This window comes from Cavia porcellus, unplaced genomic scaffold, assembly GCF_034190915.1.
Source record: "Cavia porcellus strain 051 isolate PalLab524CR breed Dunkin Hartley unplaced genomic scaffold, mCavPor4.1 scaffold_34, whole genome shotgun sequence".
Taxonomy (NCBI): domain Eukaryota; kingdom Metazoa; phylum Chordata; class Mammalia; order Rodentia; family Caviidae; genus Cavia; species Cavia porcellus.
The window spans coordinates 27087999-27100196 of record NW_026947517.1 but is presented as its reverse complement, the minus strand read 5'-3'; positions in this window follow the sequence as shown (position 1 = coordinate 27100196).

The following is a 12198-nucleotide window of genomic DNA, read 5'->3' as shown; positions in this document are numbered from 1 at the left end:
ACACCCAGTTTGAGAGCAGGAGCATATTCTCCCATGCAGACAAAGAGCAAAGAACAGAGCACCCCAACAGGGGCCTTTATCCTGCCCCTGGGTGTTGTCCTCACTGTTCATTGGCTGGCCATCTTGCCTCACCGCCCCTCACTGCAACACCTATCACCTGGGCCCAGGGAGCCACGTTTGACGCCAGCTGTGCTTAGTAAGTGATGTGGCCACAGCTCCGGGTTTATGCCAGTTGCCCCAGGGTGATTATTTATGGGGCCAGCTTTCACTGTCCAAGGATCCCTGTGGAAAAACAGCCCTTAGCAGAACAGAATATATTTGTCCTTCTGTATTTAACCCCAGAGGTCTTGCAGAATGTCTCAAATTCGCGGCAGGTGAGAGAAGGCATGGGGAGCCTGTGGGTGGAATTTCTCCAACTCAGCTAAATACACCACAACTGTAGCTGTGGCTCCTTAAACCCTAACTGGACCCTGACAACAAAGCTGCCCCTTTCCTTAGTCTTCAGCCTTCTCCCTGCCCTCCAACCCCCAGCCACTGGCCACCCGGCTGCTGTTCAGTTCTGGTAACTTGGGATGCTGTCTGGAGAACTGGGTGTGGGGGTTTTCATCTGCAGTTTGACTGAAGTCCTCACGAACAGATTCTCCTTTAATCCACACTGCTCTGGATTCACATCCCAGCCCTGAGACTGTCTTTAAACTCTGGACCAGCTCACTGGTCTTTCCTTGCCTCAGTTTCTCCATCTGAAAAGAGGATATTAGAGCAAGAGAATCAATGTGCATATGTGCATGTTCATAAAACAGTTCATGGAATATAATCAGTGTATAAAAGTGGCTGCTATTTAAACATAAAAGGAGGGAAGGAAAGGTCAGTTCTTTCGATAAGCAGGCTTTATGATGTCATTAAGTGCTTTGGTTTGCTTCAGGCGATGGGCAATTACTTTTATCCATATCCTCACATCACAGAAAATAAAAACCTGGAGGTTAAAACACGTGCACCAAGATCACCCAACGAGAAAGTGTAAAGTCTGGCTCTCGACTTGAGATTAGCTAGTTCCAAAGTCCGTGCTCCTGCTCTATCGCAGCACATGCGTTGCGTCTGTCCATGCTAAACTTCAAACTCTTAACTGCCAGGGCTTCTCCTAGTGCAGTCCACAGGAATTCACTCAAGTCCAAGTTTCCTCTATTTATAACCCTCGGGATTGTGTGTGCTTTGATCACAGTGCCTCTTTGGACATCCTATTTCTAGACTAAAGAGTGGGCATGACAGAGTTGATCAGCCTTCTGCATATGCATCTTTCTAGAAGTTAATCCTGTTCCTTTTCAGAAAGACATGGGACCAAAAGCCATAGAGAGATCACTTGATTTCTTTTATTCTTAGTAATACCTAGACTCACACACTATGGTAACTACTGTTAAATCAGGTTATCTTGTGGTGAAAACTATGTTGCTTAAATTATTCTGTTCTGACCTGTATTGTCATGTCCTCTTTTATCTCAATCTCTCCCTTTTTAAAAAAAATGTATTTTTTAATTATTTTTTAACTAAGCGAAAAATTTTTAAACATTAACAGGATATATTATAGTAACAATTTTGATTTCCTGTTAACTTAATTTGAGGCCCTGTATTGCTCTCACCATCTTGTTTTGACTGATTTTACTCTATTCTGTTCTGTTTGATAGTATCAAGATGATTGAGGGTATAGGCAACTACTTTGAACTCAATAAGATTCACTGTGATGCCCATTCTTGTTTGACTATTATCTTCTTTTGAAGTATTGTAATGTCTCCAATCTTTAGGTTTTATTGGTTTTGATGTGTACTTTTGTTCAATTTTATTATACCTGATGATATAGGCAATTCTTTTTAACGTAGCAAGAGGCATAATGGTAACCATTGTTGATTACCTTGTATTCTGTTTTTATATCATGTACTATGCCCATTCTTCGGTTTAACTGACTGCTTTGTTTTGTCACATTTGGTTGTATTCTCTTCCCAAAAAAAGTAATAAGAACTGTGGGAGTAATAAAACCCAAAATGAGTAAATGTTTTTGTAAAAAGAGAGGGAAAAAAAAGTGCTCTAAAGGATACAACTGCAAGTGTGTTTAGGTGTGTAAGACAGATTACCATATTACTAAGTTTTTGTTGGATCATTGAACACAACTGTTTGCAGTCTCACTTTTTGAATGTCTACTTTGTATGCTTTAATTTTGTAACTTGAACAATTATTTCTAACATGACAATATGTAATCTATTAACTAGTGATATCTTACTGTTTATTTTTTTAATTCTTTATTACTTGTACCCTTTTACTGTTTTTTTTTTCTTTAACTAAAAATTAAAGATAATACCGAGACTTAACTTACTTGTCTTAAGAGAATGGATACACAGCTGGATACACAGTAATTATTGTAGCAATAGAGTTGCTACAAAACAGCTCCCCAGAGAAAGGGGCTTGTAGACTTTTGTGCATTTTTTTCACTGTGGCTGTCCTGCCTAGAACGGTGCCTGGCACTAGCAGATGCTGAGCAAATGTATTGTTTTAATCTGAACAGGAAGCTGAGCCATATTTTACAGTGTTGTCACTGTGCCTACAGACTGGAGATGCATGGAATGACAGCTCAAAATCAAGGGGGCTGCACACAAATGCCCGATTTTAACCTGAGCCTGCCTGTGAGACTGCATAGAGGACTCAACCTTCACCCAGGCAAAGATGGGACAAACCACATCACTGAATCACAGTGGGCCCAGCAGAACACTGGGTGTGACCAGCACTAAGTTCTCTTCCTCAGGCAGTCTCTTTCCTCTATGGACAGTGTGCCACCATGGCCAGTGTGCCCCCATAAGCAAGATGACAGCCAAGGAGAATACTTTCTTCAGAAACAAAGGATCCCCGGTGTCATGACTGTTTCTGTGACACCTGTGACCACATTCAGCTTCACTTTACCAGAGGGATCACTTCAGTACTGTCTAAGTCTAGGTGCGTACTGAAGCTCAAGAATGCAGAGGTTGAGATTCTGTTACTTAACAATCCCTCTTCTATTATAGACACTACAAGCCTCAGCCCATGGGCAACAGATAAAGTCAGGGATCCTAAGGAAATAATGTGTGCTGGTGATGACTTTGTAGCACACTACTCCAAATGTGCAGATATGATGGGGATCCCTGAAGTCTCAGGAATCCCTATTGAGTGTCCTTGGCTGCAGTAGGCTGCCACATGTTCAGGCCCATCTCGGTCCTGTCCATTTTAGCAAGGATTAATCCCTAACATGTCATGATCTTAGCACCCATCACCAATCCTGTCCTCCCTATTCAGGGCCTTGTAGAGGAGCCAGGGTTCCAAGAGCATGGAGAGGCCCAGCATACAGGCACCTCCTGCAAAAAGGGGCTCCTCACCCCTCACCTGTGCAGAGAATGAGAGCAGTCTCCTGGCAGCTCCTGCAGCACCTACACAAAGGCCATGGGTACAGAGAGGGTAAGTTAAAGCATGCCTCAGCCCAATAACACTTGCCTTCTTTTTTTTTTTTTTTTTTTGTCTTTTTCCTTTTCATCAGTACCAGGGATCGAACTCATGACTACCTGCTTACAAGGCAGGTGCTTATGCCGCTGAGCTAAATCCCCAGCCCCAACACTTGCCTTCTGTCCTGGGGAAAGACTGTGTGCATTTTTGCTTGTGTGTAGGAAAGTTATAAGATTAGGTATAATCACAAAATGGTCTTTGCACCTGAAGTTTATGGTTTAAAGAAACATTTCTGGCTGTCAAGTTGCAAGGGTTGGATTGTGCTGGTTGTCCATTTGAGTCACTAATGCTCAACTAAATTGGAACAGAATAATTCTGGGTGTGGAAGGCTTTGGTGTGGAAGCTTCAGAAATCACCCTAGAGAGGATCATCAGCAGGATGTAAGAGGGAAACAAAACTAATTATTGGTCTCCTGTGCCAGGGGAGCTGCAATTTTCACATTGGATTCATCTCCTCGCTTTCAGTGCCATTCTCCCTCTCCAGCATTGGCCCTTCAGCCTCCTAGCATGGACTCCACAGTACAATACATCAGTCCCTGGGCATTTTCCTGGAACTTTCAAATCCCCAGTGTACAGACAGCCTTATTGTACTCCCTAGCTCTGGGCAGCCATTGGAAGCCAATCTTGTAAGTTCTCATATTTATCCTGTATTATATCTGTTGCTTTACTAACTAGTGACAACTATGAGGAAGTATCATCATCTCATTCTTTTTTTTAATTTTTAATTTTTTAATTTTATTTAAAAGGAAAAAGAAAAATACAAAACAAAGCAGTGTAAGGGTACACATAATACAGAAATACAAAAAAAATTAAGAAATCACCTGTTAATAGATTACATATTATCATCTTAGAAATAGTTGCTCAAATCACAGTATCAAAGATTACAAAGTGGACATTCAAACAGAGAGACTGCAAACAGCTGTGTTCAATGATGCAAAAACATTAATATAGTCAGCTATTTAACACTCCTAAACACACTTGCTGTTATATCCATTAGAGCTTTTTTCCCCTCTCTTTTTTACAACAAAATTTACACATTTTGTTTTTTATTACTCCTTAGTTCTTATTACTTTTTTTGGGGGGGGGGAGAGAATAAAGTCAAATTTGGCAAAACAAAGCTGTCAGTCAAAACCAAGGCTAGACATAGCTCATGCTGTAAAACAGAGTACAAGGTTATAAACAATGGTTATCAACGATGTCTCTTGTTTCCTTAAAAACAATTGTCTATCTAATTAGATATTATAAAGTTGGACAAAACAGTAGAGAACAAGACCAATAAAACTTAGGCATTGTAAACATTACAGGACTTCCAAAGGAGACAATAGTCAAACCAGAATGGGCATCTTAGTGAATCTTATTGCCTTCAAAGTAGTTGCTTATACCCTCAAACTTGATACTATCATACAGAATGGAAAAGAGTCTAATCAGTCAAAGCAAGATTATGGGAATATTACAGGACTTCAAAACAAGTTAATAGGAAATCAAAAAGAGTTACTATTATATATCCTGCTATTTTTTAATTTTCCCCTTAATTAAAACAAACATAAGAAATAACTAAATAATTTTTTTAAACAATAAGGGGGAGATTGAGATAAAACAGGACATAACAATATAACAATACAGGTCAAACATGACAGTTTCAGCAATCTAGTGCTTCACCACCAAATAACCCGACTTAATAGTAGTTACCATAGTGTCTGTCTTTTTCCTTGAAATATTTGGATAAAACTTCATATACTATAGCGTCAAATATTTCCATATCCAGAAGCTCAGAATAAAGCCTTTCCAATTAATAAGTGAAAACTTTATAAGGCTTCAAGGCCACATAATGGGGAATCATGATTACCACATATTTTTATATATTTGAATCATTACTTACATTAGGGAAACTATTCGGTATTCATACATGCGAGATTGATTTATTTCACTTATGAGTATGGTCTCAAGCTGTGCCCATTTATTGATAAATATCTCAATGTGATCCTTCTTTATAGCTGAATAATACTCCATTGTATAGAAATACCATGACTTTTTTATCCATTCCTCAGTTGATGGACACTTGGGTTGTTTCCAAGATCTGGCGATTACAAATTGTGCTGCTATAAACATAGGTACACATATATCACTGTGGTATGATGCTTTCAGTTCTTCTGGGAAGATGCCTAGAAGTGGAATAGCTGGAATAAATGGGATTTCCAATCCCAACTTTTTGAGAAATCTCCAGACAGACCTCCACAAAGGCTGTACCAGTCTACACTCCCACCAACAGTGCAGGAGAGATCCTTTTTCCCCACAGCCTCTCCAGCATTTGTTGTTAATTTTCTTGATCCTGGCCATTCTTTCAGGAGTGAGATGGTATCTCAGTGTGGTTTTAATTTGCATTTCTCTAATGACCAATGATGATGAGCATTTTTTCATGTATTTATTTGCCATTTGCATTTCTTCATCTGAGAATTGCGTATTCATCTCAGATGCCCATTTTTGGATTGGATCTCTGAATTTTGGAGGTCTGAGGTTTTGTTTTTTTTTTTTTTTTTTTAATTCTTTATATGTTTTAGACAAGAGTCCCTTGTCTGAGAGAGAGTTCACTAAAATCTTTTCCCAGTTTGTGGGTTTTCTTTTCACTATGCTGGAGATTTCTTTTGACATGCAGAAAATTTTTAATAAGAAGTGGTCCCAGTTATTGATTCTGGGAAGTATTTCCTGTGCGGTTTGAGTCCTGTTCATGAATTCTCTACCTACTCCTATGTCTCCAAGGTTTCTACCCAATTTGTCTTCCAATAGATTCAGTGTTTCTGTTTTAATATTCAGATCTTTGACCCATTTAGATTTTAATTTAGCACATGGTGATAGACATGGGTCTAGCTTTAGTTTTCGACAAATGGAGAGCTAGTTTTTCTAACACCATTTATTAAAGGGACTGTCGTTCTTCCAATGAACCTGCTTGGCTCCTTTATCAAAGATAAGGTGGTTGAGTGTGTTTGTATCTTCTACTCTATTCCATTGATCTTCGGCTCTGTTTTGATTCCAATACCATGTTGATTTTACTACTGTTGCTTTGTAGTATAACTTCAAGTCAGGGATTGTGATGCCTCCTGCTTTGTCTTTGCTGCTTAGAATTGTCTTTGCGATTCTAGGTCTCTTCTGGTTCCAGATGAAATTTAGGAGTGATTTCTCTAGATCTATAAGGTATGTTGATGGTATTTTTATTGGGATTGCATTGAATCTGTATAACATTTTTGGGAGAATGGCATCTTCACAATGTTTGTTCTTCCTATCCATGAGCAAGGGATGTCTTTCCATTTTCTGAGATTATCTTCAATTTCTTTTTTCAGTGTATTATAATTTTCACTGTATAAGTATTTCACCTCTTTCGTAAGAGTAATTCCTAAATATTTCATTTATTTGCTTGCTAATGTGAATAGCCCAGTTTCTCTTATTTCCCTCTCTGTGATTTTGTTGTTCGTGTATAGGAATGCTATTGATTTCTGAGTATTGATTTTGTATCCAGCCACATTACTGAATTTATTTATTGTATCTAAGAGTCTTTCAATGGAGTTTAGGTGGTCTTCTATGTAGAGTATAATGTCATCTGCAAACAATGATAATTTAACTTCTTTTTTTCCTATCTTTACCCCTTTTATTTCTCTTTCTTGCTTAATTGCTCTGGCTAGTACTTCCAGTACTATATTAAATAGAAGTGGTGATAAAGGACATCCTTTTCTTGTGCCTGATTTTAAAGTAAAGGCTTTCAGTTTTTGGCCATTTAGTATGATGCTGGCTGTTGGTTTGTCATAAATGGCCTTTATTATATTGAGGTAAAGACCATCTATTCCAATTTTCTGTAAAGTTCTTATCATGAATAAATGTTAGACCTTATCGAAGGCTTTTTCTGCATCTATAGAAATGATCATGTGATTCTTATTTTTGGCTTTATTGATATGGTGGATTACATTTATTGATTTGCGTATGTTGAACCATCCTTGCATTCCTGGGATGAATCCCACTTGGTCATGGTGTATAATCTTCTTGATGATTTGCTGCATCCTATTTGCCAATATTTTATTGAGGATTTTTGCATCTGTGTTCATTAGGGAGATTGGTCTATAGTTCTCTTTTTTAGTTGGGTCTTTCTCAGGTTTTGGCACTAGAGTAATATTTGCTTCCAGGAATGACTTAGGAAAGATTGCTTCCCTTTCAATTTCATTGAATAGTTTGAGGAGTGTCTGCATTATGTCTTCTTTGTATTTCTTGTAGAATTCTGCAGTGAATCCATCTGGGCCTGGGCTCTTCTTGGTGGGTAAGGACTTAATTACATTTTCAATTTCATTAACCTAGATTGGGTTATTCAACAGTTTTACATCCTCTTGATCTAGCTTTGGTACTTTGTATGCTTCTTATAATCTGTGAATTTCTTCTGTGTTATCAAACTTTTGAGAGTAGAGGTTTTCGAAATAGGTGTTGATGATCTTCTGTATTTCTATTGGGTCTGTAGTGATTTCACCTTTTTCATTTCTTATTGCATGAATTTGAGTTTTTTCTTCCCTTTTTTTAAATAAGATTGGCCAGGGGTTTGTCGACTTTATTTATTCTTTCAAAGAACCAGCTCTTTGATTCGTTTTTTGGATTTTTTTTTTTTTTTTTTTTTTTTTTTGGTCTCTATTGCAATGATTTCTGCTCTGATTTTTACAATTGCCTCTTTTCTTTTGGTTTGGGCTTGACTTGCTCTTCTTTTTCTAGATGTTTGAGGTGTAACATCAGGTTATTTATTTGTATTCCTTCCTTTTCCCTAATGTGGGAACTCAGTGCAATAAATTTTCCTCTGAGGACAGATTTCATTGCATCCCACAGATTCAAGTAAGTTGTATTTGTGTTTTCATTTGTTTGTAGATATTGTTTCTTATTTAATTTCCTCTGTAACCCACTGATTACTCAAGAGTGTGTTACTCAGTTTCCATGTGTTGTGGGATTTTTGTGGGATCTTTTATCATTAATTACTAATTTCATAGCACTATGATCCAATAATATGCAGGAGAAAATTTCAACTGTTTTCCATTTGTTTAAATATGTTCTGTGAGGTAATATATCGTCTGTTTTAGAGAATGACAAATGTACTGCTGAGAAGAATGTGTATTCTGTTGTTGTTGGACGGAATACTCTATATATCTATCAATTCCATTTGTTCACAGGTGTGATTCAGTTCTTTTGTTTCATTGCTGATTTTCTGTCTTGTTCTGTCCATTGGTGTCAAGGTGTGTTAATATCTCCTGTTGTAATTGTATTACTGCTAATTTGGTTTTTCATTTCTGATATTACTTGTTTTATATAACTTGGTGTTCTGAAATTTGGTGCATATATATTTAAGATAGTTATCTCTTCCTCTTGACGTTTTCCTATAACCAGTATGTAGTGACCTTCCTTACCTCCTTGGATCATTATTGGTTTGAAGTTCAAGTTGTCTGCAAACAGAATAGCTACCCCTGTTTTTTTGGGTTCCTGTTGCATGAAGTATTGTTTTCCATCCTTTGACATTAAGTCTGTGAGTATCCTTTTGGGTTAGATGGGTTTCTTGTAGACAGCATATGGTTGGATTTTGTTTCTTGATCCATTCTGCCAGTCTATTTCTTGTAATTAGTGCATTGATACCATTTATGTTAATGGTTATAACTGTTATATATTGGTTTATTGTTGACATGTTATATTTCTGCTGTTGCATCTTTATCTTTCTGTTCTATTTAATTGTCTCCTTTGTTAAGTGGTTTTTTACTAAATGTATCTAAACTGTCTTTCAGTATTCTTTGTAGGACTGGCTTGGTGATCATGAATTTCTTCAGCTGTTCTTTGTCATGGAAGTATCTTATTTATCCATCACTTTTGAAGGGCAGTTTTACAGGGTACATCAGTCTAGGTTGGAAATAATTTTCATTTAGGGTCTGAAATACTTCACTCCATGCTCTTCTTGCCTTTATTGTTTGTGTTAAGAAGTCTGATGTGTTTCTGATAGGTTTTCCTTTATAGGTGATTTGTCTTTTCTCTCTGACACCTTTTAATATTCTATTCTTTTGTTCGATTTCTCAAATGGTGATTATTATATATCTGGGTGTATTTTTATTTTGGTTACGGCTATTTGGAATTCCATATGCTTCACTGATCCTGATATCTGTTTCGAATTTCATGTTTGGGCAGTTTTCAGCAATTACTTATCTAAAAATCTGCTTGACATCCTTTATATTGTCTCCTTTTTCATTTATACCTATCAACCTTATGTTGTTTTTCTTTGTGTCATCTTGCAGGTGTTGAATTGTTATTTCTTGATTTATTGTCATTTTTAAAAGATCTTTCCTTTCCTGTTCACTGGCTGAAATCTTGTCTTTGAGGTCCGAAATTCTCTCTTCGCGTTCATTGAGGCAGTTTTTACAACTTTCAATGAAGTTTTTGATTTCCTGTATATCTCTTTGCATCTGTTTTATATATTCTATTTGTTTCTTATATTGTTCATCCAGAGATTCTTTTTGTTTAGTTGCTCTAATTTTTAAATTCTGTCTTCTTTAGATTATGTTCAGCATCTCCTCATTTCTTTTATTATTTCTTCTTTACCTGAGAGATTATTTCTAGTTTGAATTCCTTTAAAGCTTCCCGGAGTTGGTTTTTTATTTCGGTTACTATTGTTTCAGATATTTCAGGTGTATGGCATGTATTTTCTTCTATGTACATCGCTCCTAGGCTTTCTTGGGGGTGGGTTGGATGTTTGAGATTGCATTTTGGTCTTTTGTTTTGTCATTTTCCTATATTACCGTGTTTCAAGTGTTGTTTCAGAGTTTCCCGCGGTCGTGTTATAAATAGACTCTTATGACCTGGGCTCTTGGGACTCCTCTGGTGGTAGCTCCCTCCTTGGGCAGTGGAGCCCCTGGATTAAAACAGGCTTGCCAGGCTCTTCTCAGTTAGTCCTAAAGCCTCCTCAGTTTGTGTAGTTTCCCCTTCCGGTAGCAAAGCCCCCTGAGGGATAGAAGACCATCTGGTGTGGTCTGGACAAATCCTGCTAATCCTGCTAAGCCCAGTCTAGTGTGGCTGCAAGCCCAGTGGGTCTCCAACTCCCTTAAGCAAGGATCTCATACTCTGCCGGGGATTGGATGTTGTGTAATAATCCAGCTCCTTGGATGGCAAAACTCCCCAGGCTGATAGAAGGATCCCTTAAGGCCTACATAGGCTTCAAACCTCCTCAGCAGGACTGCTGCTTCCTCCAGGCAGTGGCAGTAGTGCTGGTGCTCTCCAGTTCAAAAGAAGGTCCCAGGTGAGGTCAGAGCAGGTTTCAGCAGCTAGGCCAGGCCCCCTCCTTCCAGCTAGCAGCTGTGGTGTGCTCCTTGGCCAGATGAGGTAGTGGGCGGAGCTGGACCTGAGTCCCCTCCACTCCCCTGGGCTCTCTCCTTCAGGCCGGCAGTGATGGTGGTGTGTTCCCCGGGCAGGAGAGGTGGTGGGCAGGCCTGGACCAGAGTCCCCTCTGCTCCACTGGGCCCTCTCCTTCCAGCTGGCAGCCATCGTGTGCTCCCTGGGTGATCACTTTTCTCTTTTATAATGTCCTGCAGTATTGTCTGTAGAGTTGAATTGGTGGTTGAAAATCCCAGCATTCTCTGTAAACATTTCCATCCTGTGAAGAGGAAGGTAAGACTTCGTGAGTACTACACCAGCCCTGGGGGAAGCCAATGCCTTGTACAGCATTAGGGAGGAAAAGTGGCTTGATCTTCCTCTCCTTTTGTTCTGGCTGCCATCTTGTAGTGTTGTCCCAGGGCCATGCCAAACTGCCAGCTGATTATGGACTGAAACCTCCACAAACAGCCAACAAAATAAACCTCTCTTTCCTTCATTTTGGGTGTTGGCTATTTTGTCCCAGCAATTAGAGCAAAGTAATGAAGACACTGAGCTCCTCAGAGTCTATTATTATCCTACTCACCATACTTCTCTAGCTCAACTTACTGACCAGGTTTGCAGGCTGACCATGAGCTCTGAGAAGGAACTCAATGAAACAATATCTTGCGTGAGACTGGAAAATCCCAAAGCATATATGGTGGGAACCTCCCCATGGACAGTACCCCATAATAGAGATCTGAGATGTGCTGGAAACTTCTAGTCCTATTTGAGGAAGTTAAAACAATTAAAACAATTTTAAGGTGCAATCACATTTGGTGTTGCAAAAACCACCCTATCTTAGCTGTGCATTCATGCTGTTCCTCTGTGCACTAAAACATTACTCAAAATGTCCTTCACTTTCTGATTTTGTCCACCAGTAGTAATAGGTGCATCCCGTGTGAGAATTTCTCAAGCATTCTCTGTACATCACATGGCCTACAAGAGACTAATGTTGAAGATGAACAGGTGTGTTCAGGGGCCAACAAGTGCCTATGCAATACTGGACCTGGACCCATAGAGAATGAGATGCCTTGAAAGTATTTTCCTAAGAAAATTCCATTCTGTCAAGTCACTTTGGATTAATAATTCCCACAACATTGCTATGTTGCCTAACCTCTATCATTGCTTCCAGTTCACCACCTTCAGCTTTTCCTCCTGGACCTCAGCAAGAGCTTCTAAATGGAGCCCCTGGGATCTTCCTGGGGTGTTCTGTGGTCTATACCTCCTAAGGTTTTTTTTAAATTTTATTTAAGAGGAAAAAGAGAAAAACACAAAACAAA